General features: G+C 45.9%; 12 non-coding genes across 12 annotated transcripts; all 12 read left to right on the top strand.

Moving 5' to 3' along the window:
• The first annotated feature begins 1,675 nt into the window (after positions 1–1,675).
• On the top strand, positions 1,676–1,866 carry LOC130347820 (U2 spliceosomal RNA). Its single transcript, XR_008885684.1, has one exon. It is a non-coding gene; the product is annotated as a U2 spliceosomal RNA (small nuclear RNA).
• A 2,100-nt stretch (positions 1,867–3,966) lies between these two features.
• Positions 3,967–4,157, top strand: LOC130347821 (U2 spliceosomal RNA). Its single transcript, XR_008885685.1, has one exon. It is a non-coding gene; the product is annotated as a U2 spliceosomal RNA (small nuclear RNA).
• A 2,094-nt stretch (positions 4,158–6,251) lies between these two features.
• Positions 6,252–6,442, top strand: LOC130347822 (U2 spliceosomal RNA). Its single transcript, XR_008885686.1, has one exon. It is a non-coding gene; the product is annotated as a U2 spliceosomal RNA (small nuclear RNA).
• A 2,081-nt stretch (positions 6,443–8,523) lies between these two features.
• LOC130347823 (U2 spliceosomal RNA) lies at positions 8,524–8,714 on the top strand. Its single transcript, XR_008885687.1, has one exon. It is a non-coding gene; the product is annotated as a U2 spliceosomal RNA (small nuclear RNA).
• A 2,100-nt stretch (positions 8,715–10,814) lies between these two features.
• Positions 10,815–11,005, top strand: LOC130347824 (U2 spliceosomal RNA). The gene has a single exon (XR_008885688.1). It is a non-coding gene; the product is annotated as a U2 spliceosomal RNA (small nuclear RNA).
• A 2,094-nt stretch (positions 11,006–13,099) lies between these two features.
• Positions 13,100–13,290, top strand: LOC130347825 (U2 spliceosomal RNA). Its single transcript, XR_008885689.1, has one exon. It is a non-coding gene; the product is annotated as a U2 spliceosomal RNA (small nuclear RNA).
• Positions 13,291–15,376: 2,086 nt separating this feature from the next.
• On the top strand, positions 15,377–15,567 carry LOC130347826 (U2 spliceosomal RNA). Its single transcript, XR_008885690.1, has one exon. It is a non-coding gene; the product is annotated as a U2 spliceosomal RNA (small nuclear RNA).
• A 2,082-nt stretch (positions 15,568–17,649) lies between these two features.
• LOC130347827 (U2 spliceosomal RNA) lies at positions 17,650–17,840 on the top strand. Its single transcript, XR_008885691.1, has one exon. It is a non-coding gene; the product is annotated as a U2 spliceosomal RNA (small nuclear RNA).
• A 2,086-nt stretch (positions 17,841–19,926) lies between these two features.
• Positions 19,927–20,117, top strand: LOC130347830 (U2 spliceosomal RNA). The gene has a single exon (XR_008885693.1). It is a non-coding gene; the product is annotated as a U2 spliceosomal RNA (small nuclear RNA).
• A 2,101-nt stretch (positions 20,118–22,218) lies between these two features.
• On the top strand, positions 22,219–22,409 carry LOC130347831 (U2 spliceosomal RNA). The gene has a single exon (XR_008885694.1). It is a non-coding gene; the product is annotated as a U2 spliceosomal RNA (small nuclear RNA).
• Positions 22,410–24,491: 2,082 nt separating this feature from the next.
• Positions 24,492–24,682, top strand: LOC130347832 (U2 spliceosomal RNA). The gene has a single exon (XR_008885695.1). It is a non-coding gene; the product is annotated as a U2 spliceosomal RNA (small nuclear RNA).
• Positions 24,683–26,778: 2,096 nt separating this feature from the next.
• LOC130347856 (U2 spliceosomal RNA) lies at positions 26,779–26,969 on the top strand. Its single transcript, XR_008885717.1, has one exon. It is a non-coding gene; the product is annotated as a U2 spliceosomal RNA (small nuclear RNA).
• The last annotated feature ends 112 nt before the right edge of the window (positions 26,970–27,081 follow it).

Below are 27,081 nucleotides of genomic sequence, written 5' to 3' on the forward strand. Positions count from 1 at the left end.
ATTCCCTGGTTGAACTTGATGGACATATGTCTTTTTTCGACCGTACTAACTATGTAACTATGTAACATAACATGGGGGGGTCTCCTGGCTGTTCACACAGGTGTGTCATTGCTGTACATTGACCATGCATTGCTTCTGTGGTATTGCAAAGGCAAAGACAAATGCTTCCAGCCATCCATTGCACTAATGGATTGGTCATCAGCTGGCTGTCTATGTCCCGCATCAATATAGACCAAAGTACAGAGGGTTAGGCTATGCTATAGTGCACCTACCTGATGCATCAGAAGGTGCGAGGCCCTTGCTAAATTCTGTGCACAGACTTTGAGATCTATGCTTTAGACTGTATCTAAACCTGCTCCAACATGGACTGACATTCTGGCCTACTTTCAGCCGATGCGACTTGTCTGTCGCTGAACAGTCGCTTTTTATGTATTCAGCACCTATGTATAATGTTGTAAAAATGCTCTAGAAGCTAAAGTCGCAGAAATGTCACACATATTTGGCCTGCAACTTTCTGTGCGACAAATTCAGACAGGAAAAATCAGTATAAATCCTTAGAAAATTATCCCCCAGTGTCTCCATCTGCTGGCGGTATTGAATAAGCATTGCTGCACTGATGGGGTATGCATTAGACGAAAAAAAAGAAGAAAAAGAAGAATAATACGCCCAGAAAAGAGGCGAAAAGGAGAAAAATGTAAAAAAACGTGAAAAAAAAGTAAGAGGAAGAGAAGGGAAAAAAAGGTGGAAATGGGTTTAAAAGTGATTTTGGCGGAGAAATATATATATATATATATATATATATACGCGCACACACACACATATATATAAACGTATTCTCCGTTGAGATATTGCAGCCGCTGCTGTGTCCAGGCCCAGGAGTCTTAGCACTGTGCTGTGATGTCACTCAATACCACTGACATCACTAGGTGTAAACAACATCTCTCCTTTGCTGTGTATGTGACTATGGAGCTGTTTGGTGATGTTGTCTATTATGGCCTTCATAGAAGCAACAGGAGATTGTTGCATCCATCTAGAACCCTCAGAACTACAGTGCTATGATGTCACTCACTTCCACAGGCCTTGCAGAGTGTAAACAACAACAACCCAGCTTTGTTGTGTATGTAACCATAGGGATTGTGATGTCACCTAGAACCTTCACAGCAGCGACAGCTTTATGAGGAGCATCAGCACTGCTCTGCCTGAGCAGAACCATCACCGCCATAGGTTGTCAAATAACCCGGATTTAACCCACACAGGTAAGTCCAATGGGGTGCAGGCATGTCCTCTATGCTTACAGCTTCCCGTGGGTGTTGGTTTGATACCGTTTGGGGACAGCCAAGGAGGCATCTGCAGGCAACAAAGGTAGGTGTGTGCTTGTGTGTGTGTTTCCTATGCAGATCCTAAGCCCAGTGTCACATGCAAGTAGGAGGAGTAAGAAGGGTTCCTGGCAAATCCGGGTTATGGATTGCATTTAAAAAGGCCCCGTGGGAGTGCAATGGGCCCCTGTCTTGCTGCTTAGCAATAATGGTATGGGTTTAGGTTCTGCTGTGTGTACTGGTGGTTGACTGCCCCCCAGCCCAGAGTGTGCATGGAAAATTGTCTGGCAGCCTCCCTGACAGCAAGCAGTGATAGTGCCCATGAAGGGGACCTTGTTGGGCCCGCCCCTTTCACGGTTATCGCTTCTCGGCCTTTTGGCTAAGATCAAGTGTAGTATCTGTTCTTATCAGTTTAATATCTGATACGTCCCCTATCTGGGGACCATATATTAAATGGATTTTTGAGAACGGGGGCCGATTTCGAAGCTTGCTTCCGTCGCCCTATGCATTGACCCGATATGGCAGTATCTTCGGGTACAGTGCACCACCCCCTTACAGGGTTAAAAAGAAAGATTCCTACTTTCATTGCTACCTGCTTGCTGGCTAGCCAGCTAGCCAGCCCTGTGGGCCTTGCTGCTGCTGCTGCTGCTGCAGCCAAAAAACAAAAGGTGGTGCTGCTGCTGCTTCTGCTGCTTCTGCTTGTGTCTGGCCGCTGTTGGAGCGTCCAGGCACAGGACTTCTGCTGCTGCTGACTAAATGGCCTCCTTAATTGGATCATTTGAGTAGCCAGCACACCTGTGCAGGTAGGGCATGACATGATAGGCAGCTGCCTTGATAGCGGGTGGGTGCTGAATGTTCCTAATTGACAAAATAAGATTAATGCTTATGAAGAAATATAAAATCTCATCCCTTCCCCAATATCGCGCCACACCCCTACCCCTTAATTCCCTGGTTGAACTTGATGGACATATGTCTTTTTTCGACCGTACTAACTATGTAACTATGTAACATAACATGGGGGGGTCTCCTGGCTGTTCACACAGGTGTGTCATTGCTGTACATTGACCATGCATTGCTTCTGTGGTATTGCAAAGGCAAAGACAAATGCTTCCAGCCATCCATTGCACTAATGGATTGGTCATCAGCTGGCTGTCTATGTCCCGCATCAATATAGACCAAAGTACAGAGGGTTAGGCTATGCTATAGTGCACCTACCTGATGCATCAGAAGGTGCGAGGCCCTTGCTAAATTCTGTGCACAGACTTTGAGATCTATGCTTTAGACTGTATCTAAACCTGCTCCAACATGGACTGACATTCTGGCCTACTTTCAGCCGATGCGACTTGTCTGTCGCTGAACAGTCGCTTTTTATGTATTCAGCACCTATGTATAATGTTGTAAAAATGCTCTAGAAGCTAAAGTCGCAGAAATGTCACACATATTTGGCCTGCAACTTTCTGTGCGACAAATTCAGACAGGAAAAATCAGTATAAATCCTTAGAAAATTATCCCCCAGTGTCTCCATCTGCTGGCGGTATTGAATAAGCATTGCTGCACTGATGGGGTATGCATTAGACGAAAAAAAAGAAGAAAAAGAAGAATAATACGCCCAGAAAAGAGGCGAAAAGGAGAAAAACGTAAAAAAACGTGAAAAAAAAGTAAGAGGAAGAGAAGGGAAAAAAAGGTGGAAATGGGTTTAAAAGTGATTTCGGCGGAGAAATATATATATATATATATATATATATATATATATATATATATATATATATATATATACGCGCACACACACACATATATATAAACGTATTCTCCGTTGAGATATTGCAGCCGCTGCTGTGTCCAGGCCCAGGAGCCTTAGCACTGTGCTGTGATGTCACTCAATACCACTGACATCACTAGGTGTAAACAACATCTCTCCTTTGCTGTGTATGTGACTATGGAGCTGTTTGGTGATGTCGTCTATTATGGCCTTCATAGAAGCAACAGGAGATTGTTGCATCCATCTAGAACCCTCAGAACTACAGTGCTATGATGTCACTCACTTCCACAGGCCTTGCAGAGTGTAAACAACAACAACCCAGCTTTGTTGTGTATGTAACCATAGGGATTGTGATGTCACCTAGAACCTTCACAGCAGCGACAGCTTTATGAGGAGCATCAGCACTGCTCTGCCTGAGCAGAACCATCACCGCCATAGGTTGTCAAATAACCCGGATTTAACCCACACAGGTAAGTCCAATGGGGTGCAGGCATGTCCTCTATGCTTACAGCTTCCCGTGGGTGTTGGTTTGATACCGTTTGGGGACAGCCAAGGAGGCATCTGCAGGCAACAAAGGTAGGTGTGTGCTTGTGTGTGTGTGTTTCCTATGCAGATCCTAAGCCCAGTGTCACATGCAAGTAGGAGGAGTAAGAAGGGTTCCTGGCAAATCCGGGTTATGGATTGCATTTAAAAAGGCCCCGTGGGAGTGCAATGGGCCCCTGTCTTGCTGCTTAGCAATAATGGTATGGGTTTAGGTTCTGCTGTGTGTACTGGTGGTTGACTGCCCCCCAGCCCAGAGTGTGCATGGAAAATTGTCTGGCAGCCTCCCTGACAGCAAGCAGTGATAGTGCCCATGAAGGGGACCTTGTTGGGCCCGCCCCTTTCACGGTTATCGCTTCTCGGCCTTTTGGCTAAGATCAAGTGTAGTATCTGTTCTTATCAGTTTAATATCTGATACGTCCCCTATCTGGGGACCATATATTAAATGGATTTTTGAGAACGGGGGCCGATTTCGAAGCTTGCTTCCGTCGCCCTATGCATTGACCCGATATGGCAGTATCTTCGGGTACAGTGCACCACCCCCTTACAGGGTTAAAAAGAAAGATTCCTACTTTCATTGCTACCTGCTTGCTGGCTAGCCAGCTAGCCAGCCCTGTGGGCCTTGCTGCTGCTGCTGCTGCTGCAGCCAAAAAACAAAAGGTGGTGCTGCTGCTGCTTCTGCTGCTTCTGCTTGTGTCTGGCCGCTGTTGGAGCGTCCAGGCACAGGACTTCTGCTGCTGCTGACTAAATGGCCTCCTTAATTGGATCATTTGAGTAGCCAGCACACCTGTGCAGGTAGGGCATGACATGATAGGCAGCTGCCTTGATAGCGGGTGGGTGCTGAATGTTCCTAATTGACAAAATAAGATTAATGCTTATGAAGAAATATAAAATCTCATCCCTTCCCCAATATCGCGCCACACCCCTACCCCTTAATTCCCTGGTTGAACTTGATGGACATATGTCTTTTTTCGACCGTACTAACTATGTAACTATGTAACATAACATGGGGGGGTCTCCTGGCTGTTCACACAGGTGTGTCATTGCTGTACATTGACCATGCATTGCTTCTGTGGTATTGCAAAGGCAAAGACAAATGCTTCCAGCCATCCATTGCACTAATGGATTGGTCATCAGCTGGCTGTCTATGTCCCGCATCAATATAGACCAAAGTACAGAGGGTTAGGCTATGCTATAGTGCACCTACCTGATGCATCAGAAGGTGCGAGGCCCTTGCTAAATTCTGTGCACAGACTTTGAGATCTATGCTTTAGACTGTATCTAAACCTGCTCCAACATGGACTGACATTCTGGCCTACTTTCAGCCGATGCGACTTGTCTGTCGCTGAACAGTCGCTTTTTATGTATTCAACACCTATGTATAATGTTGTAAAAATGCTCTAGAAGCTAAAGTCGCAGAAATGTCACACATATTTGGCCTGCAACTTTCTGTGCGACAAATTCAGACAGGAAAAATCAGTATAAATCCTTAGAAAATTATCCCCCAGTGTCTCCATCTGCTGGCGGTATTGAATAAGCATTGCTGCACTGATGGGGTATGCATTAGACGAAAAAAAAGAAGAAAAAGAAGAATAATACGCCCAGAAAAGAGGCGAAAAGGAGAAAAACGTAAAAAAACGTGAAAAAAAAGTAAGAGGAAGAGAAGGGAAAAAAAGGTGGAAATGGGTTTAAAAGTGATTTCGGCGGAGAAATATATATATATATATATATATATATATATATATATATATATATATATATATACGCGCACACACACACATATATATAAACGTATTCTCCGTTGAGATATTGCAGCCGCTGCTGTGTCCAGGCCCAGGAGCCTTAGCACTGTGCTGTGATGTCACTCAATACCACTGACATCACTAGGTGTAAACAACATCTCTCCTTTGCTGTGTATGTGACTATGGAGCTGTTTGGTGATGTCGTCTATTATGGCCTTCATAGAAGCAACAGGAGATTGTTGCATCCATCTAGAACCCTCAGAACTACAGTGCTATGATGTCACTCACTTCCACAGGCCTTGCAGAGTGTAAACAACAACAACCCAGCTTTGTTGTGTATGTAACCATAGGGATTGTGATGTCACCTAGAACCTTCACAGCAGCGACAGCTTTATGAGGAGCATCAGCACTGCTCTGCCTGAGCAGAACCATCACCGCCATAGGTTGTCAAATAACCCGGATTTAACCCACACAGGTAAGTCCAATGGGGTGCAGGCATGTCCTCTATGCTTACAGCTTCCCGTGGGTGTTGGTTTGATACCGTTTGGGGACAGCCAAGGAGGCATCTGCAGGCAACAAAGGTAGGTGTGTGCTTGTGTGTGTGTTTCCTATGCAGATCCTAAGCCCAGTGTCACATGCAAGTAGGAGGAGTAAGAAGGGTTCCTGGCAAATCCGGGTTATGGATTGCATTTAAAAAGGCCCCGTGGGAGTGCAATGGGCCCCTGTCTTGCTGCTTAGCAATAATGGTATGGGTTTAGGTTCTGCTGTGTGTACTGGTGGTTGACTGCCCCCCAGCCCAGAGTGTGCATGGAAAATTGTCTGGCAGCCTCCCTGACAGCAAGCAGTGATAGTGCCCATGAAGGGGACCTTGTTGGGCCCGCCCCTTTCACGGTTATCGCTTCTCGGCCTTTTGGCTAAGATCAAGTGTAGTATCTGTTCTTATCAGTTTAATATCTGATACGTCCCCTATCTGGGGACCATATATTAAATGGATTTTTGAGAACGGGGGCCGATTTCGAAGCTTGCTTCCGTCGCCCTATGCATTGACCCGATATGGCAGTATCTTCGGGTACAGTGCACCACCCCCTTACAGGGTTAAAAAGAAAGATTCCTACTTTCATTGCTACCTGCTTGCTGGCTAGCCAGCTAGCCAGCCCTGTGGGCCTTGCTGCTGCTGCTGCAGCCAAAAAACAAAAGGTGGTGCTGCTGCTGCTGCTTCTGCTGCTTCTGCTTGTGTCTGGCCGCTGTTGGAGCGTCCAGGCACAGGACTTCTGCTGCTGCTGACTAAATGGCCTCCTTAATTGGATCATTTGAGTAGCCAGCACACCTGTGCAGGTAGGGCATGACATGATAGGCAGCTGCCTTGATAGCGGGTGGGTGCTGAATGTTCCTAATTGACAAAATAAGATTAATGCTTATGAAGAAATATAAAATCTCATCCCTTCCCCAATATCGCGCCACACCCCTACCCCTTAATTCCCTGGTTGAACTTGATGGACATATGTCTTTTTTCGACCGTACTAACTATGTAACTATGTAACATAACATGGGGGGGTCTCCTGGCTGTTCACACAGGTGTGTCATTGCTGTACATTGACCATGCATTGCTTCTGTGGTATTGCAAAGGCAAAGACAAATGCTTCCAGCCATCCATTGCACTAATGGATTGGTCATCAGCTGGCTGTCTATGTCCCGCATCAATATAGACCAAAGTACAGAGGGTTAGGCTATGCTATAGTGCACCTACCTGATGCATCAGAAGGTGCGAGGCCCTTGCTAAATTCTGTGCACAGACTTTGAGATCTATGCTTTAGACTGTATCTAAACCTGCTCCAACATGGACTGACATTCTGGCCTACTTTCAGCCGATGCGACTTGTCTGTCGCTGAACAGTCGCTTTTTATGTATTCAGCACCTATGTATAATGTTGTAAAAATGCTCTAGAAGCTAAAGTCGCAGAAATGTCACACATATTTGGCCTGCAACTTTCTGTGCGACAAATTCAGACAGGAAAAATCAGTATAAATGCTTAGAAAATTATCCCCCAGTGTCTCCATCTGCTGGCGGTATTGAATAAGCATTGCTGCACTGATGGGGTATGCATTAGACGAAAAAAAAGAAGAAAAAGAAGAATAATACGCCCAGAAAAGAGGCGAAAAGGAGAAAAACTTAAAAAAACGTGAAAAAAAAGTAAGAGGAAGAGAAGGGAAAAAAAGGTGGAAATGGGTTTAAAAGTGATTTCGGCGGAGAAATATATATATATATATATATATATATATATATATATATATATACGCGCACACACACACATATATATAAACGTATTCTCCGTTGAGATATTGCAGCCGCTGCTGTGTCCAGGCCCAGGAGCCTTAGCACTGTGCTGTGATGTCACTCAATACCACTGACATCACTAGGTGTAAACAACATCTCTCCTTTGCTGTGTATGTGACTATGGAGCTGTTTGGTGATGTCGTCTATTATGGCCTTCATAGAAGCAACAGGAGATTGTTGCATCCATCTAGAACCCTCAGAACTACAGTGCTATGATGTCACTCACTTCCACAGGCCTTGCAGAGTGTAAACAACAACAACCCAGCTTTGTTGTGTATGTAACCATAGGGATTGTGATGTCACCTAGAACCTTCACAGCAGCGACAGCTTTATGAGGAGCATCAGCACTGCTCTGCCTGAGCAGAACCATCACCGCCATAGGTTGTCAAATAACCCGGATTTAACCCACACAGGTAAGTCCAATGGGGTGCAGGCATGTCCTCTATGCTTACAGCTTCCCGTGGGTGTTGGTTTGATACCGTTTGGGGACAGCCAAGGAGGCATCTGCAGGCAACAAAGGTAGGTGTGTGCTTGTGTGTGTGTTTCCTATGCAGATCCTAAGCCCAGTGTCACATGCAAGTAGGAGGAGTAAGAAGGGTTCCTGGCAAATCCGGGTTATGGATTGCATTTAAAAAGGCCCCGTGGGAGTGCAATGGGCCCCTGTCTTGCTGCTTAGCAATAATGGTATGGGTTTAGGTTCTGCTGTGTGTACTGGTGGTTGACTGCCCCCCAGCCCAGAGTGTGCATGGAAAATTGTCTGGCAGCCTCCCTGACAGCAAGCAGTGATAGTGCCCATGAAGGGGACCTTGTTGGGCCCGCCCCTTTCACGGTTATCGCTTCTCGGCCTTTTGGCTAAGATCAAGTGTAGTATCTGTTCTTATCAGTTTAATATCTGATACGTCCCCTATCTGGGGACCATATATTAAATGGATTTTTGAGAACGGGGGCCGATTTCGAAGCTTGCTTCCGTCGCCCTATGCATTGACCCGATATGGCAGTATCTTCGGGTACAGTGCACCACCCCCTTACAGGGTTAAAAAGAAAGATTCCTACTTTCATTGCTACCTGCTTGCTGGCTAGCCAGCTAGCCAGCCCTGTGGGCCTTGCTGCTGCTGCTGCTGCTGCTGCTGCTGCTGCAGCCAAAAAACAAAAGGTGGTGCTGCTGCTGCTTCTGCTGCTTCTGCTTGTGTCTGGCCGCTGTTGGAGCGTCCAGGCACAGGACTTCTGCTGCTGCTGACTAAATGGCCTCCTTAATTGGATCATTTGAGTAGCCAGCACACCTGTGCAGGTAGGGCATGACATGATAGGCAGCTGCCTTGATAGCGGGTGGGTGCTGAATGTTCCTAATTGACAAAATAAGATTAATGCTTATGAAGAAATATAAAATCTCATCCCTTCCCCAATATCGCGCCACACCCCTACCCCTTAATTCCCTGGTTGAACTTGATGGACATATGTCTTTTTTCGACCGTACTAACTATGTAACTATGTAACATAACATGGGGGGGTCTCCTGGCTGTTCACACAGGTGTGTCATTGCTGTACATTGACCATGCATTGCTTCTGTGGTATTGCAAAGGCAAAGACAAATGCTTCCAGCCATCCATTGCACTAATGGATTGGTCATCAGCTGGCTGTCTATGTCCCGCATCAATATAGACCAAAGTACAGAGGGTTAGGCTATGCTATAGTGCACCTACCTGATGCATCAGAAGGTGCGAGGCCCTTGCTAAATTCTGTGCACAGACTTTGAGATCTATGCTTTAGACTGTATCTAAACCTGCTCCAACATGGACTGACATTCTGGCCTACTTTCAGCCAATGCGACTTGTCTGTCGCTGAACAGTCGCTTTTTATGTATTCAGCACCTATGTATAATGTTGTAAAAATGCTCTAGAAGCTAAAGTCGCAGAAATGTCACACATATTTGGCCTGCAACTTTCTGTGCGACAAATTCAGACAGGAAAAATCAGTATAAATCCTTAGAAAATTATCCCCCAGTGTCTCCATCTGCTGGCGGTATTGAATAAGCATTGCTGCACTGATGGGGTATGCATTAGACGAAAAAAAAGAAGAAAAAGAAGAATAATACGCCCAGAAAAGAGGCGAAAAGGAGAAAAACGTAAAAAAACGTGAAAAAAAAGTAAGAGGAAGAGAAGGGAAAAAAAGGTGGAAATGGGTTTAAAAGTGATTTCGGCGGAGAAATATATATATATATATATATATATATATATATATATATATATATATACGCGCACACACACACATATATATAAACGTATTCTCCGTTGAGATATTGCAGCCGCTGCTGTGTCCAGGCCCAGGAGCCTTAGCACTGTGCTGTGATGTCACTCAATACCACTGACATCACTAGGTGTAAACAACATCTCTCCTTTGCTGTGTATGTGACTATGGAGCTGTTTGGTGATGTCGTCTATTATGGCCTTCATAGAAGCAACAGGAGATTGTTGCATCCATCTAGAACCCTCAGAACTACAGTGCTATGATGTCACTCACTTCCACAGGCCTTGCAGAGTGTAAACAACAACAACCCAGCTTTGTTGTGTATGTAACCATAGGGATTGTGATGTCACCTAGAACCTTCACAGCAGCGACAGCTTTATGAGGAGCATCAGCACTGCTCTGCCTGAGCAGAACCATCACCGCCATAGGTTGTCAAATAACCCGGATTTAACCCACACAGGTAAGTCCAATGGGGTGCAGGCATGTCCTCTATGCTTACAGCTTCCCGTGGGTGTTGGTTTGATACCGTTTGGGGACAGCCAAGGAGGCATCTGCAGGCAACAAAGGTAGGTGTGTGCTTGTGTGTGTGTTTCCTATGCAGATCCTAAGCCCAGTGTCACATGCAAGTAGGAGGAGTAAGAAGGGTTCCTGGCAAATCCGGGTTATGGATTGCATTTAAAAAGGCCCCGTGGGAGTGCAATGGGCCCCTGTCTTGCTGCTTAGCAATAATGGTATGGGTTTAGGTTCTGCTGTGTGTACTGGTGGTTGACTGCCCCCCAGCCCAGAGTGTGCATGGAAAATTGTCTGGCAGCCTCCCTGACAGCAAGCAGTGATAGTGCCCATGAAGGGGACCTTGTTGGGCCCGCCCCTTTCACGGTTATCGCTTCTCGGCCTTTTGGCTAAGATCAAGTGTAGTATCTGTTCTTATCAGTTTAATATCTGATACGTCCCCTATCTGGGGACCATATATTAAATGGATTTTTGAGAACGGGGGCCGATTTCGAAGCTTGCTTCCGTCGCCCTATGCATTGACCCGATATGGCAGTATCTTCGGGTACAGTGCACCACCCCCTTACAGGGTTAAAAAGAAAGATTCCTACTTTCATTGCTACCTGCTTGCTGGCTAGCCAGCTAGCCAGCCCTGTGGGCCTTGCTGCTGCTGCTGCTGCTGCAGCCAAAAAACAAAAGGTGGTGCTGCTGCTGCTTCTGCTGCTTCTGCTTGTGTCTGGCCGCTGTTGGAGCGTCCAGGCACAGGACTTCTGCTGCTGCTGACTAAATGGCCTCCTTAATTGGATCATTTGAGTAGCCAGCACACCTGTGCAGGTAGGGCATGACATGATAGGCAGCTGCCTTGATAGCGGGTGGGTGCTGAATGTTCCTAATTGACAAAATAAGATTAATGCTTATGAAGAAATATAAAATCTCATCCCTTCCCCAATATCGCGCCACACCCCTACCCCTTAATTCCCTGGTTGAACTTGATGGACATATGTCTTTTTTCGACCGTACTAACTATGTAACTATGTAACATAACATGGGGGGGTCTCCTGGCTGTTCACACAGGTGTGTCATTGCTGTACATTGACCATGCATTGCTTCTGTGGTATTGCAAAGGCAAAGACAAATGCTTCCAGCCATCCATTGCACTAATGGATTGGTCATCAGCTGGCTGTCTATGTCCCGCATCAATATAGACCAAAGTACAGAGGGTTAGGCTATGCTATAGTGCACCTACCTGATGCATCAGAAGGTGCGAGGCCCTTGCTAAATTCTGTGCACAGACTTTGAGATCTATGCTTTAGACTGTATCTAAACCTGCTCCAACATGGACTGACATTCTGGCCTACTTTCAGCCGATGCAACTTGTCTGTCGCTGAACAGTCGCTTTTTATGTATTCAGCACCTATGTATAATGTTGTAAAAATGCTCTAGAAGCTAAAGTCGCAGAAATGTCACACATATTTGGCCTGCAACTTTCTGTGCGACAAATTCAGACAGGAAAAATCAGTATAAATCCTTAGAAAATTATCCCCCAGTGTCTCCATCTGCTGGCGGTATTGAATAAGCATTGCTGCACTGATGGGGTATGCATTAGACGAAAAAAAAGAAGAAAAAGAAGAATAATACGCCCAGAAAAGAGGCGAAAAGGAGAAAAACGTAAAAAAACGTGAAAAAAAAGTAAGAGGAAGAGAAGGGAAAAAAAGGTGGAAATGGGTTTAAAAGTGATTTCGGCGGAGAAATATATATATATATATATATATATATATATATATATATATATATATATATATACGCGCACACACACACATATATATAAACGTATTCTCCGTTGAGATATTGCAGCCGCTGCTGTGTCCAGGCCCAGGAGCCTTAGCACTGTGCTGTGATGTCACTCAATACCACTGACATCACTAGGTGTAAACAACATCTCTCCTTTGCTGTGTATGTGACTATGGAGCTGTTTGGTGATGTCGTCTATTATGGCCTTCATAGAAGCAACAGGAGATTGTTGCATCCATCTAGAACCCTCAGAACTACAGTGCTATGATGTCACTCACTTCCACAGGCCTTGCAGAGTGTAAACAACAACAACCCAGCTTTGTTGTGTATGTAACCATAGGGATTGTGATGTCACCTAGAACCTTCACAGCAGCGACAGCTTTATGAGGAGCATCAGCACTGCTCTGCCTGAGCAGAACCATCACCGCCATAGGTTGTCAAATAACCCGGATTTAACCCACACAGGTAAGTCCAATGGGGTGCAGGCATGTCCTCTATGCTTACAGCTTCCCGTGGGTGTTGGTTTGATACCGTTTGGGGACAGCCAAGGAGGCATCTGCAGGCAACAAAGGTAGGTGTGTGCTTGTGTGTGTGTTTCCTATGCAGATCCTAAGCCCAGTGTCACATGCAAGTAGGAGGAGTAAGAAGGGTTCCTGGCAAATCCGGGTTATGGATTGCATTTAAAAAGGCCCCGTGGGAGTGCAATGGGCCCCTGTCTTGCTGCTTAGCAATAATGGTATGGGTTTAGGTTCTGCTGTGTGTACTGGTGGTTGACTGCCCCCCAGCCCAGAGTGTGCATGGAAAATTGTCTGGCAGCCTCCCTGACAGCAAGCAGTGATAGTGCCCATGAAGGGGACCTTGTTGGGCCCGCCCCTTTCACGGTTATCGCTTCTCGGCCTTTTGGCTAAGATCAAGTGTAGTATCTGTTCTTATCAGTTTAATATCTGATACGTCCCCTATCTGGGGACCATATATTAAATGGATTTTTGAGAACGGGGGCCGATTTCGAAGCTTGCTTCCGTCGCCCTATGCATTGACCCGATATGGCAGTATCTTCGGGTACAGTGCACCACCCCCTTACAGGGTTAAAAAGAAAGATTCCTACTTTCATTGCTACCTGCTTGCTGGCTAGCCAGCTAGCCAGCCCTGTGGGCCTTGCTGCTGCTGCTGCTGCTGCAGCCAAAAAACAAAAGGTGGTGCTGCTGCTGCTTCTGCTGCTTCTGCTTGTGTCTGGCCGCTGTTGGAGCGTCCAGGCACAGGACTTCTGCTGCTGCTGACTAAATGGCCTCCTTAATTGGATCATTTGAGTAGCCAGCACACCTGTGCAGGTAGGGCATGACATGATAGGCAGCTGCCTTGATAGCGGGTGGGTGCTGAATGTTCCTAATTGACAAAATAAGATTAATGCTTATGAAGAAATATAAAATCTCATCCCTTCCCCAATATCGCGCCACACCCCTACCCCTTAATTCCCTGGTTGAACTTGATGGACATATGTCTTTTTTCGACCGTACTAACTATGTAACTATGTAACATAACATGGGGGGGTCTCCTGGCTGTTCACACAGGTGTGTCATTGCTGTACATTGACCATGCATTGCTTCTGTGGTATTGCAAAGGCAAAGACAAATGCTTCCAGCCATCCATTGCACTAATGGATTGGTCATCAGCTGGCTGTCTATGTCCCGCATCAATATAGACCAAAGTACAGAGGGTTAGGCTATGCTATAGTGCACCTACCTGATGCATCAGAAGGTGCGAGGCCCTTGCTAAATTCTGTGCACAGACTTTGAGATCTATGCTTTAGACTGTATCTAAACCTGCTCCAACATGGACTGACATTCTGGCCTACTTTCAGCCGATGCGACTTGTCTGTCGCTGAACAGTCGCTTTTTATGTATTCAGCACCTATGTATAATGTTGTAAAAATGCTCTAGAAGCTAAAGTCGCAGAAATGTCACACATATTTGGCCTGCAACTTTCTGTGCGACAAATTCAGACAGGAAAAATCAGTATAAATCCTTAGAAAATTATCCCCCAGTGTCTCCATCTGCTGGCGGTATTGAATAAGCATTGCTGCACTGATGGGGTATGCATTAGACGAAAAAAAAGAAGAAAAAGAAGAATAATACGCCCAGAAAAGAGGCGAAAAGGAGAAAAACGTAAAAAAACGTGAAAAAAAAGTAAGAGGAAGAGAAGGGAAAAAAAGGTGGAAATGGGTTTAAAAGTGATTTCGGCGGAGAAATATATATATATATATATATATATATATATATATATATATATATACGCGCACACACACACATATATATAAACGTATTCTCCGTTGAGATATTGCAGCCGCTGCTGTGTCCAGGCCCAGGAGCCTTAGCACTGTGCTGTGATGTCACTCAATACCACTGACATCACTAGGTGTAAACAACATCTCTCCTTTGCTGTGTATGTGACTATGGAGCTGTTTGGTGATGTCGTCTATTATGGCCTTCATAGAAGCAACAGGAGATTGTTGCATCCATCTAGAACCCTCAGAACTACAGTGCTATGATGTCACTCACTTCCACAGGCCTTGCAGAGTGTAAACAACAACAACCCAGCTTTGTTGTGTATGTAACCATAGGGATTGTGATGTCACCTAGAACCTTCACAGCAGCGACAGCTTTATGAGGAGCATCAGCACTGCTCTGCCTGAGCAGAACCATCACCGCCATAGGTTGTCAAATAACCCGGATTTAACCCACACAGGTAAGTCCAATGGGGTGCAGGCATGTCCTCTATGCTTACAGCTTCCCGTGGGTGTTGGTTTGATACCGTTTGGGGACAGCCAAGGAGGCATCTGCAGGCAACAAAGGTAGGTGTGTGCTTGTGTGTGTGTTTCCTATGCAGATCCTAAGCCCAGTGTCACATGCAAGTAGGAGGAGTAAGAAGGGTTCCTGGCAAATCCGGGTTATGGATTGCATTTAAAAAGGCCCCGTGGGAGTGCAATGGGCCCCTGTCTTGCTGCTTAGCAATAATGGTATGGGTTTAGGTTCTGCTGTGTGTACTGGTGGTTGACTGCCCCCCAGCCCAGAGTGTGCATGGAAAATTGTCTGGCAGCCTCCCTGACAGCAAGCAGTGATAGTGCCCATGAAGGGGACCTTGTTGGGCCCGCCCCTTTCACGGTTATCGCTTCTCGGCCTTTTGGCTAAGATCAAGTGTAGTATCTGTTCTTATCAGTTTAATATCTGATACGTCCCCTATCTGGGGACCATATATTAAATGGATTTTTGAGAACGGGGGCCGATTTCGAAGCTTGCTTCCGTCGCCCTATGCATTGACCCGATATGGCAGTATCTTCGGGTACAGTGCACCACCCCCTTACAGGGTTAAAAAGAAAGATTCCTACTTTCATTGCTACCTGCTTGCTGGCTAGCCAGCTAGCCAGCCCTGTGGGCCTTGCTGCTGCTGCTGCTGCTGCAGCCAAAAAACAAAAGGTGGTGCTGCTGCTGCTTCTGCTGCTTCTGCTTGTGTCTGGCCGCTGTTGGAGCGTCCAGGCACAGGACTTCTGCTGCTGCTGACTAAATGGCCTCCTTAATTGGATCATTTGAGTAGCCAGCACACCTGTGCAGGTAGGGCATGACATGATAGGCAGCTGCCTTGATAGCGGGTGGGTGCTGAATGTTCCTAATTGACAAAATAAGATTAATGCTTATGAAGAAATATAAAATCTCATCCCTTCCCCAATATCGCGCCACACCCCTACCCCTTAATTCCCTGGTTGAACTTGATGGACATATGTCTTTTTTCGACCGTACTAACTATGTAACTATGTAACATAACATGGGGGGGTCTCCTGGCTGTTCACACAGGTGTGTCATTGCTGTACATTGACCATGCATTGCTTCTGTGGTATTGCAAAGGCAAAGACAAATGCTTCCAGCCATCCATTGCACTAATGGATTGGTCATCAGCTGGCTGTCTATGTCCCGCATCAATATAGACCAAAGTACAGAGGGTTAGGCTATGCTATAGTGCACCTACCTGATGCATCAGAAGGTGCGAGGCCCTTGCTAAATTCTGTGCACAGACTTTGAGATCTATGCTTTAGACTGTATCTAAACCTGCTCCAACATGGACTGACATTCTGGCCTACTTTCAGCCGATGCGACTTGTCTGTCGCTGAACAGTCGCTTTTTATGTATTCAGCACCTATGTATAATGTTGTAAAAATGCTCTAGAAGCTAAAGTCGCAGAAATGTCACACATATTTGGCCTGCAACTTTCTGTGCGACAAATTCAGACAGGAAAAATCAGTATAAATCCTTAGAAAATTATCCCCCAGTGTCTCCATCTGCTGGCGGTATTGAATAAGCATTGCTGCACTGATGGGGTATGCATTAGACGAAAAAAAAGAAGAAAAAGAAGAATAATACGCCCAGAAAAGAGGCGAAAAGGAGAAAAACGTAAAAAAACGTGAAAAAAAAGTAAGAGGAAGAGAAGGGAAAAAAAGGTGGAAATGGGTTTAAAAGTGATTTCGGCGGAGAAATATATATATATATATATATATATATATATATATATATATACGCGCACACACACACATATATATAAACGTATTCTCCGTTGAGATATTGCAGCCGCTGCTGTGTCCAGGCCCAGGAGCCTTAGCACTGTGCTGTGATGTCACTCAATACCACTGACATCACTAGGTGTAAACAACATCTCTCCTTTGCTGTGTATGTGACTATGGAGCTGTTTGGTGATGTCGTCTATTATGGCCTTCATAGAAGCAACAGGAGATTGTTGCATCCATCTAGAACCCTCAGAACTACAGTGCTATGATGTCACTCACTTCCACAGGCCTTGCAGAGTGTAAACAACAACAACCCAGCTTTGTTGTGTATGTAACCATAGGGATTGTGATGTCACCTAGAACCTTCACAGCAGCGACAGCTTTATGAGGAGCATCAGCACTGCTCTGCCTGAGCAGAACCATCACCGCCATAGGTTGTCAAATAACCCGGATTTAACCCACACAGGTAAGTCCAATGGGGTGCAGGCATGTCCTCTATGCTTACAGCTTCCCGTGGGTGTTGGTTTGATACCGTTTGGGGACAGCCAAGGAGGCATCTGCAGGCAACAAAGGTAGGTGTGTGCTTGTGTGTGTGTTTCCTATGCAGATCCTAAGCCCAGTGTCACATGCAAGTAGGAGGAGTAAGAAGGGTTCCTGGCAAATCCGGGTTATGGATTGCATTTAAAAAGGCCCCGTGGGAGTGCAATGGGCCCCTGTCTTGCTGCTTAGCAATAATGGTATGGGTTTAGGTTCTGCTGTGTGTACTGGTGGTTGACTGCCCCCCAGCCCAGAGTGTGCATGGAAAATTGTCTGGCAGCCTCCCTGACAGCAAGCAGTGATAGTGCCCATGAAGGGGACCTTGTTGGGCCCGCCCCTTTCACGGTTATCGCTTCTCGGCCTTTTGGCTAAGATCAAGTGTAGTATCTGTTCTTATCAGTTTAATATCTGATACGTCCCCTATCTGGGGACCATATATTAAATGGATTTTTGAGAACGGGGGCCGATTTCGAAGCTTGCTTCCGTCGCCCTATGCATTGACCCGATATGGCAGTATCTTCGGGTACAGTGCACCACCCCCTTACAGGGTTAAAAAGAAAGATTCCTACTTTCATTGCTACCTGCTTGCTGGCTAGCCAGCTAGCCAGCCCTGTGGGCCTTGCTGCTGCTGCTGCTGCTGCAGCCAAAAAACAAAAGGTGGTGCTGCTGCTGCTTCTGCTGCTTCTGCTTGTGTCTGGCCGCTGTTGGAGCGTCCAGGCACAGGACTTCTGCTGCTGCTGACTAAATGGCCTCCTTAATTGGATCATTTGAGTAGCCAGCACACCTGTGCAGGTAGGGCATGACATGATAGGCAGCTGCCTTGATAGCGGGTGGGTGCTGAATGTTCCTAATTGACAAAATAAGATTAATGCTTATGAAGAAATATAAAATCTCATCCCTTCCCCAATATCGCGCCACACCCCTACCCCTTAATTCCCTGGTTGAACTTGATGGACATATGTCTTTTTTCGACCGTACTAACTATGTAACTATGTAACATAACATGGGGGGGTCTCCTGGCTGTTCACACAGGTGTGTCATTGCTGTACATTGACCATGCATTGCTTCTGTGGTATTGCAAAGGCAAAGACAAATGCTTCCAGCCATCCATTGCACTAATGGATTGGTCATCAGCTGGCTGTCTATGTCCCGCATCAATATAGACCAAAGTACAGAGGGTTAGGCTATGCTATAGTGCACCTACCTGATGCATCAGAAGGTGCGAGGCCCTTGCTAAATTCTGTGCACAGACTTTGAGATCTATGCTTTAGACTGTATCTAAACCTGCTCCAACATGGACTGACATTCTGGCCTACTTTCAGCCGATGCGACTTGTCTGTCGCTGAACAGTCGCTTTTTATGTATTCAGCACCTATGTATAATGTTGTAAAAATGCTCTAGAAGCTAAAGTCGCAGAAATGTCACACATATTTGGCCTGCAACTTTCTGTGCGACAAATTCAGACAGGAAAAATCAGTATAAATCCTTAGAAAATTATCCCCCAGTGTCTCCATCTGCTGGCGGTATTGAATAAGCATTGCTGCACTGATGGGGTATGCATTAGACGAAAAAAAAGAAGAAAAAGAAGAATAATACGCCCAGAAAAGAGGCGAAAAGGAGAAAAACGTAAAAAAACGTGAAAAAAAAGTAAGAGGAAGAGAAGGGAAAAAAAGGTGGAAATGGGTTTAAAAGTGATTTCGGCGGAGAAATATATATATATATATATATATATATATATATATATATATATATACGCGCACACACACACATATATATAAACGTATTCTCCGTTGAGATATTGCAGCCGCTGCTGTGTCCAGGCCCAGGAGCCTTAGCACTGTGCTGTGATGTCACTCAATACCACTGACATCACTAGGTGTAAACAACATCTCTCCTTTGCTGTGTATGTGACTATGGAGCTGTTTGGTGATGTCGTCTATTATGGCCTTCATAGAAGCAACAGGAGATTGTTGCATCCATCTAGAACCCTCAGAACTACAGTGCTATGATGTCACTCACTTCCACAGGCCTTGCAGAGTGTAAACAACAACAACCCAGCTTTGTTGTGTATGTAACCATAGGGATTGTGATGTCACCTAGAACCTTCACAGCAGCGACAGCTTTATGAGGAGCATCAGCACTGCTCTGCCTGAGCAGAACCATCACCGCCATAGGTTGTCAAATAACCCGGATTTAACCCACACAGGTAAGTCCAATGGGGTGCAGGCATGTCCTCTATGCTTACAGCTTCCCGTGGGTGTTGGTTTGATACCGTTTGGGGACAGCCAAGGAGGCATCTGCAGGCAACAAAGGTAGGTGTGTGCTTGTGTGTGTGTTTCCTATGCAGATCCTAAGCCCAGTGTCACATGCAAGTAGGAGGAGTAAGAAGGGTTCCTGGCAAATCCGGGTTATGGATTGCATTTAAAAAGGCCCCGTGGGAGTGCAATGGGCCCCTGTCTTGCTGCTTAGCAATAATGGTATGGGTTTAGGTTCTGCTGTGTGTACTGGTGGTTGACTGCCCCCCAGCCCAGAGTGTGCATGGAAAATTGTCTGGCAGCCTCCCTGACAGCAAGCAGTGATAGTGCCCATGAAGGGGACCTTGTTGGGCCCGCCCCTTTCACGGTTATCGCTTCTCGGCCTTTTGGCTAAGATCAAGTGTAGTATCTGTTCTTATCAGTTTAATATCTGATACGTCCCCTATCTGGGGACCATATATTAAATGGATTTTTGAGAACGGGGGCCGATTTCGAAGCTTGCTTCCGTCGCCCTATGCATTGACCCGATATGGCAGTATCTTCGGGTACAGTGCACCACCCCCTTACAGGGTTAAAAAGAAAGATTCCTACTTTCATTGCTACCTGCTTGCTGGCTAGCCAGCTAGCCAGCCCTGTGGGCCTTGCTGCTGCTGCTGCTGCTGCTGCTGCTGCAGCCAAAAAACAAAAGGTGGTGCTGCTGCTGCTTCTGCTGCTTCTGCTTGTGTCTGGCCGCTGTTGGAGCGTCCAGGCACAGGACTTCTGCTGCTGCTGACTAAATGGCCTCCTTAATTGGATCATTTGAGTAGCCAGCACACCTGTGCAGGTAGGGCATGACATGATAGGCAGCTGCCTTGATAGCGGGTGGGTGCTGAATGTTCCTAATTGACAAAATAAGATTAATGCTTATGAAGAAATATAAAATCTCATCCCTTCCCCAATATCGCGCCACACCCCTACCCCTTAATTCCCTGGTTGAACTTGATGGACATATGTCTTTTTTCGACCGTACTAACTATGTAACTATGTAACATAACATGGGGGGGTCTCCTGGCTGTTCACACAGGTGTGTCATTGCTGTACATTGACCATGCATTGCTTCTGTGGTATTGCAAAGGCAAAGACAAATGCTTCCAGCCATCCATTGCACTAATGGATTGGTCATCAGCTGGCTGTCTATGTCCCGCATCAATATAGACCAAAGTACAGAGGGTTAGGCTATGCTATAGTGCACCTACCTGATGCATCAGAAGGTGCGAGGCCCTTGCTAAATTCTGTGCACAGACTTTGAGATCTATGCTTTAGACTGTATCTAAACCTGCTCCAACATGGACTGACATTCTGGCCTACTTTCAGCCGATGCGACTTGTCTGTCGCTGAACAGTCGCTTTTTATGTATTCAGCACCTATGTATAATGTTGTAAAAATGCTCTAGAAGCTAAAGTCGCAGAAATGTCACACATATTTGGCCTGCAACTTTCTGTGCGACAAATTCAGACAGGAAAAATCAGTATAAATGCTTAGAAAATTATCCCCCAGTGTCTCCATCTGCTGGCGGTATTGAATAAGCATTGCTGCACTGATGGGGTATGCATTAGACGAAAAAAAAGAAGAAAAAGAAGAATAATACGCCCAGAAAAGAGGCGAAAAGGAGAAAAACTTAAAAAAACGTGAAAAAAAAGTAAGAGGAAGAGAAGGGAAAAAAAGGTGGAAATGGGTTTAAAAGTGATTTCGGCGGAGAAATATATATATATATATATATATATATATATATATATATATATATATATATACGCGCACACACACACATATATATAAACGTATTCTCCGTTGAGATATTGCAGCCGCTGCTGTGTCCAGGCCCAGGAGCCTTAGCACTGTGCTGTGATGTCACTCAATACCACTGACATCACTAGGTGTAAACAACATCTCTCCTTTGCTGTGTATGTGACTATGGAGCTGTTTGGTGATGTTGTCTATTATGGCCTTCATAGAAGCAACAGGAGATTGTTGCATCCATCTAGAACCCTCAGAACTACAGTGCTATGATGTCACTCACTTCCACAGGCCTTGCAGAGTGTAAACAACAACAACCCAGCTTTGTTGTGTATGTAACCATAGGGATTGTGATGTCACCTAGAACCTTCACAGCAGCGACAGCTTTATGAGGAGCATCAGCACTGCTCTGCCTGAGCAGAACCATCACCGCCATAGGTTGTCAAATAACCCGGATTTAACCCACACAGGTAAGTCCAATGGGGTGCAGGCATGTCCTCTATGCTTACAGCTTCCCGTGGGTGTTGGTTTGATACCGTTTGGGGACAGCCAAGGAGGCATCTGCAGGCAACAAAGGTAGGTGTGTGCTTGTGTGTGTGTTTCCTATGCAGATCCTAAGCCCAGTGTCACATGCAAGTAGGAGGAGTAAGAAGGGTTCCTGGCAAATCCGGGTTATGGATTGCATTTAAAAAGGCCCCGTGGGAGTGCAATGGGCCCCTGTCTTGCTGCTTAGCAATAATGGTATGGGTTTAGGTTCTGCTGTGTGTACTGGTGGTTGACTGCCCCCCAGCCCAGAGTGTGCATGGAAAATTGTCTGGCAGCCTCCCTGACAGCAAGCAGTGATAGTGCCCATGAAGGGGACCTTGTTGGGCCCGCCCCTTTCACGGTTATCGCTTCTCGGCCTTTTGGCTAAGATCAAGTGTAGTATCTGTTCTTATCAGTTTAATATCTGATACGTCCCCTATCTGGGGACCATATATTAAATGGATTTTTGAGAACGGGGGCCGATTTCGAAGCTTGCTTCCGTCGCCCTATGCATTGACCCGATATGGCAGTATCTTCGGGTACAGTGCACCACCCCCTTACAGGGTTAAAAAGAAAGATTCCTACTTTCATTGCTACCTGCTTGCTGGCTAGCCAGCTAGCCAGCCCTGTGGGCCTTGCTGCTGCTGCTGCTGCTGCAGCCAAAAAACAAAAGGTGGTGCTGCTGCTGCTTCTGCTGCTTCTGCTTGTGTCTGGCCGCTGTTGGAGCGTCCAGGCACAGGACTTCTGCTGCTGCTGACTAAATGGCCTCCTTAATTGGATCATTTGAGTAGCCAGCACACCTGTGCAGGTAGGGCATGACATGATAGGCAGCTGCCTTGATAGCGGGTGGGTGCTGAATGTTCCTAATTGACAAAATAAGATTAATGCTTATGAAGAAATATAAAATCTCATCCCTTCCCCAATATCGCGCCACACCCCTACCCCTTAATTCCCTGGTTGAACTTGATGGACATATGTCTTTTTTCGACCGTACTAACTATGTAACTATGTAACATAACATGGGGGGGTCTCCTGGCTGTTCACACAGGTGTGTCATTGCTGTACATTGACCATGCATTGCTTCTGTGGTATTGCAAAGGCAAAGACAAATGCTTCCAGCCATCCATTGCACTAATGGATTGGTCATCAGCTGGCTGTCTATGTCCCGCATCAATATAGACCAAAGTACAGAGGGTTAGGCTATGCTATAGTGCACCTACCTGATGCATCAGAAGGTGCGAGGCCCTTGCTAAATTCTGTGCACAGACTTTGAGATCTATGCTTTAGACTGTATCTAAACCTGCTCCAACATGGACTGACATTCTGGCCTACTTTCAGCCGATGCGACTTGTCTGTCGCTGAACAGTCGCTTTTTATGTATTCAGCACCTATGTATAATGTTGTAAAAATGCTCTAGAAGCTAAAGTCGCAGAAATGTCACACATATTTGGCCTGCAACTTTCTGTGCGACAAATTCAGACAGGAAAAATCAGTATAAATCCTTAGAAAATTATCCCCCAGTGTCTCCATCTGCTGGCGGTATTGAATAAGCATTGCTGCACTGATGGGGTATGCATTAGACGAAAAAAAAGAAGAAAAAGAAGAATAATACGCCCAGAAAAGAGGCGAAAAGGAGAAAAACGTAAAAAAACGTGAAAAAAAAGTAAGAGGAAGAGAAGGGAAAAAAAGGTGGAAATGGGTTTAAAAGTGATTTCGGCGGAGAAATATATATATATATATATATATATATATATATATATATATACGCGCACACACACACATATATATAAACGTATTCTCCGTTGAGATATTGCAGCCGCTGCTGTGTCCAGGCCCAGGAGCCTTAGCACTGTGCTGTGATGTCACTCAATACCACTGACATCACTAGGTGTAAACAACATCTCTCCTTTGCTGTGTATGTGACTATGGAGCTGTTTGGTGATGTCGTCTATTATGGCCTTCATAGAAGCAACAGGAGATTGTTGCATCCATCTAGAACCCTCAGAACTACAGTGCTATGATGTCACTCACTTCCACAGGCCTTGCAGAGTGTAAACAACAACAACCCAGCTTTGTTGTGTATGTAACCATAGGGATTGTGATGTCACCTAGAACCTTCACAGCAGCGACAGCTTTATGAGGAGCATCAGCACTGCTCTGCCTGAGCAGAACCATCACCGCCATAGGTTGTCAAATAACCCGGATTTAACCCACACAGGTAAGTCCAATGGGGTGCAGGCATGTCCTCTATGCTTACAGCTTCCCGTGGGTGTTGGTTTGATACCGTTTGGGGACAGCCAAGGAGGCATCTGCAGGCAACAAAGGTAGGTGTGTGCTTGTGTGTGTGTTTCCTATGCAGATCCTAAGCCCAGTGTCACATGCAAGTAGGAGGAGTAAGAAGGGTTCCTGGCAAATCCGGGTTATGGATTGCATTTAAAAAGGCCCCGTGGGAGTGCAATGGGCCCCTGTCTTGCTGCTTAGCAATAATGGTATGGGTTTAGGTTCTGCTGTGTGTACTGGTGGTTGACTGCCCCCCAGCCCAGAGTGTGCATGGAAAATTGTCTGGCAGCCTCCCTGACAGCAAGCAGTGATAGTGCCCATGAAGGGGACCTTGTTGGGCCCGCCCCTTTCACGGTTATCGCTTCTCGGCCTTTTGGCTAAGATCAAGTGTAGTATCTGTTCTTATCAGTTTAATATCTGATACGTCCCCTATCTGGGGACCATATATTAAATGGATTTTTGAGAACGGGGGCCGATTTCGAAGCTTGCTTCCGTCGCCCTATGCATTGACCCGATATGGCAGTATCTTCGGGTACAGTGCACCACCCCCTTACAGGGTTAAAAAGAAAGATTCCTACTTTCATTGCTACCTGCTTGCTGGCTAGCCAGCTAGCCAGCCCTGTGGGCCTTGCTGCTGCTGCTGCTGCTGCAGCCAAAAAACAAAAGGTGGTGCTGCTGCTGCTTCTGCTGCTTCTGCTTGTGTCTGGCCGCTGTTGGAGCGTCCAGGCACAGGACTTCTGCTGCTGCTGACTAAATGGCCTCCTTAATTGGATCATTTGAGTAGCCAGCACACCTGTGCAGGTAGGGCATGACATGATAGGCAGCTGCCTTGATAGCGGGTGGGTGCTGAATGTTCCTAATTGACAAAATAAGATTAATGCTTATGAAGAAATATAAAATCTCATCCCTTCCCCAATATCGCGCCACACCCCTACCCCTTAATTCCCTGGTTGAACTTGATGGACATATGTCTTTTTTCGACCGTACTAACTATGTAACTATGTAACATAACATGGGGGGGGTCTCCTGGCTGTTCACACAGGTGTGTCATTGCTGTACATTGACCATGCATTGCTTCTGTGGTATTGCAAAGGCAAAGACAAATGCTTCCAGCCATCCATTGCACTAATGGATTGGTCATCAGCTGGCTGTCTATGTCCCGCATCAATATAGACCAAAGTACAGAGGGTTAGGCTATGCTATAGTGCACCTACCTGATGCATCAGAAGGTGCGAGGCCCTTGCTAAATTCTGTGCACAGACTTTGAGATCTATGCTTTAGACTGTATCTAAACCTGCTCCAACATGGACTGACATTCTGGCCTACTTTCAGCCGATGCGACTTGTCTGTCGCTGAACAGTCGCTTTTTATGTATTCAGCACCTATGTATAATGTTGTAAAAATGCTCTAGAAGCTAAAGTCGCAGAAATGTCACACATATTTGGCCTGCAACTTTCTGTGCGACAAATTCAGACAGGAAAAATCAGTATAAATCCTTAGAAAATTATCCCCCAGTGTCTCCATCTGCTGGCGGTATTGAATAAGCATTGCTGCACTGATGGGGTATGCATTAGACGAAAAAAAAGAAGAAAAAGAAGAATAATACGCCCAGAAAAGAGGCGAAAAGGAGAAAAACGTAAAAAAACGTGAAAAAAAAGTAAGAGGAAGAGAAGGGAAAAAAAGGTGGAAATGGGTTTAAAAGTGATTTCGGCGGAGAAATATATATATATATATATATATATATATATATATATATATATATATATATATACGCGCACACACACACATATATATAAACGTATTCTCCGTTGAGATATTGCAGCCGCTGCTGTGTCCAGGCCCAGGAGCCTTAGCACTGTGCTGTGATGTCACTCAATACCACTGACATCACTAGGTGTAAACAACATCTCTCCTTTGCTGTGTATGTGACTATGGAGCTGTTTGGTGATGTCGTCTATTATGGCCTTCATAGAAGCAACAGGAGATTGTTGCATCCATCTAGAACCCTCAGAACTACAGTGCTATGATGTCACTCACTTCCACAGGCCTTGCAGAGTGTAAACAACAACAACCCAGCTTTGTTGTGTATGTAACCATAGGGATTGTGATGTCACCTAGAAACCTTCACAGCAGCGACAGCTTTATGAGGAGCATCAGCACTGCTCTGCCTGAGCAGAACCATCACCGCCATAGGTTGTCAAATAACCCGGATTTAACCCACACAGGTAAGTCCAATGGGGTGCAGGCATGTCCTCTATGCTTACAGCTTCCCGTGGGTGTTGGTTTGATACCGTTTGGGGACAGCCAAGGAGGCATCTGCAGGCAACAAAGGTAGGTGTGTGCTTGTGTGTGTGTTTCCTATGCAGATCCTAAGCCCAGTGTCACATGCAAGTAGGAGGAGTAAGAAGGGTTCCTGGCAAATCCGGGTTATGGATTGCATTTAAAAAGGCCCCGTGGGAGTGCAATGGGCCCCTGTCTTGCTGCTTAGCAATAATGGTATGGGTTTAGGTTCTGCTGTGTGTACTGGTGGTTGACTGCCCCCCAGCCCAGAGTGTGCATGGAAAATTGTCTGGCAGCCTCCCTGACAGCAAGCAGTGATAGTGCCCATGAAGGGGACCTTGTTGGGCCCGCCCCTTTCACGGTTATCGCTTCTCGGCCTTTTGGCTAAGATCAAGTGTAGTATCTGTTCTTATCAGTTTAATATCTGATACGTCCCTTATCTGGGGACCATATATTAAATGGATTTTTGAGAACGGGGGCCGATTTCGAAGCTTGCTTCCGTCGCCCTATGCATTGACCCGATATGGCAGTATCTTCGGGTACAGTGCACCACCCCCTTACAGGGTTAAAAAGAAAGATTCCTACTTTCATTGCTACCTGCTTGCTGGCTAGCCAGCTAGCCAGCCCTGTGGGCCTTGCTGCTGCTGCTGCTGCTGCAGCCAAAAAA

The sequence above is a fragment of the Hyla sarda genome, unplaced genomic scaffold, assembly GCF_029499605.1.
Source record: "Hyla sarda isolate aHylSar1 unplaced genomic scaffold, aHylSar1.hap1 scaffold_851, whole genome shotgun sequence".
Classification (NCBI taxonomy): domain Eukaryota; kingdom Metazoa; phylum Chordata; class Amphibia; order Anura; family Hylidae; genus Hyla; species Hyla sarda.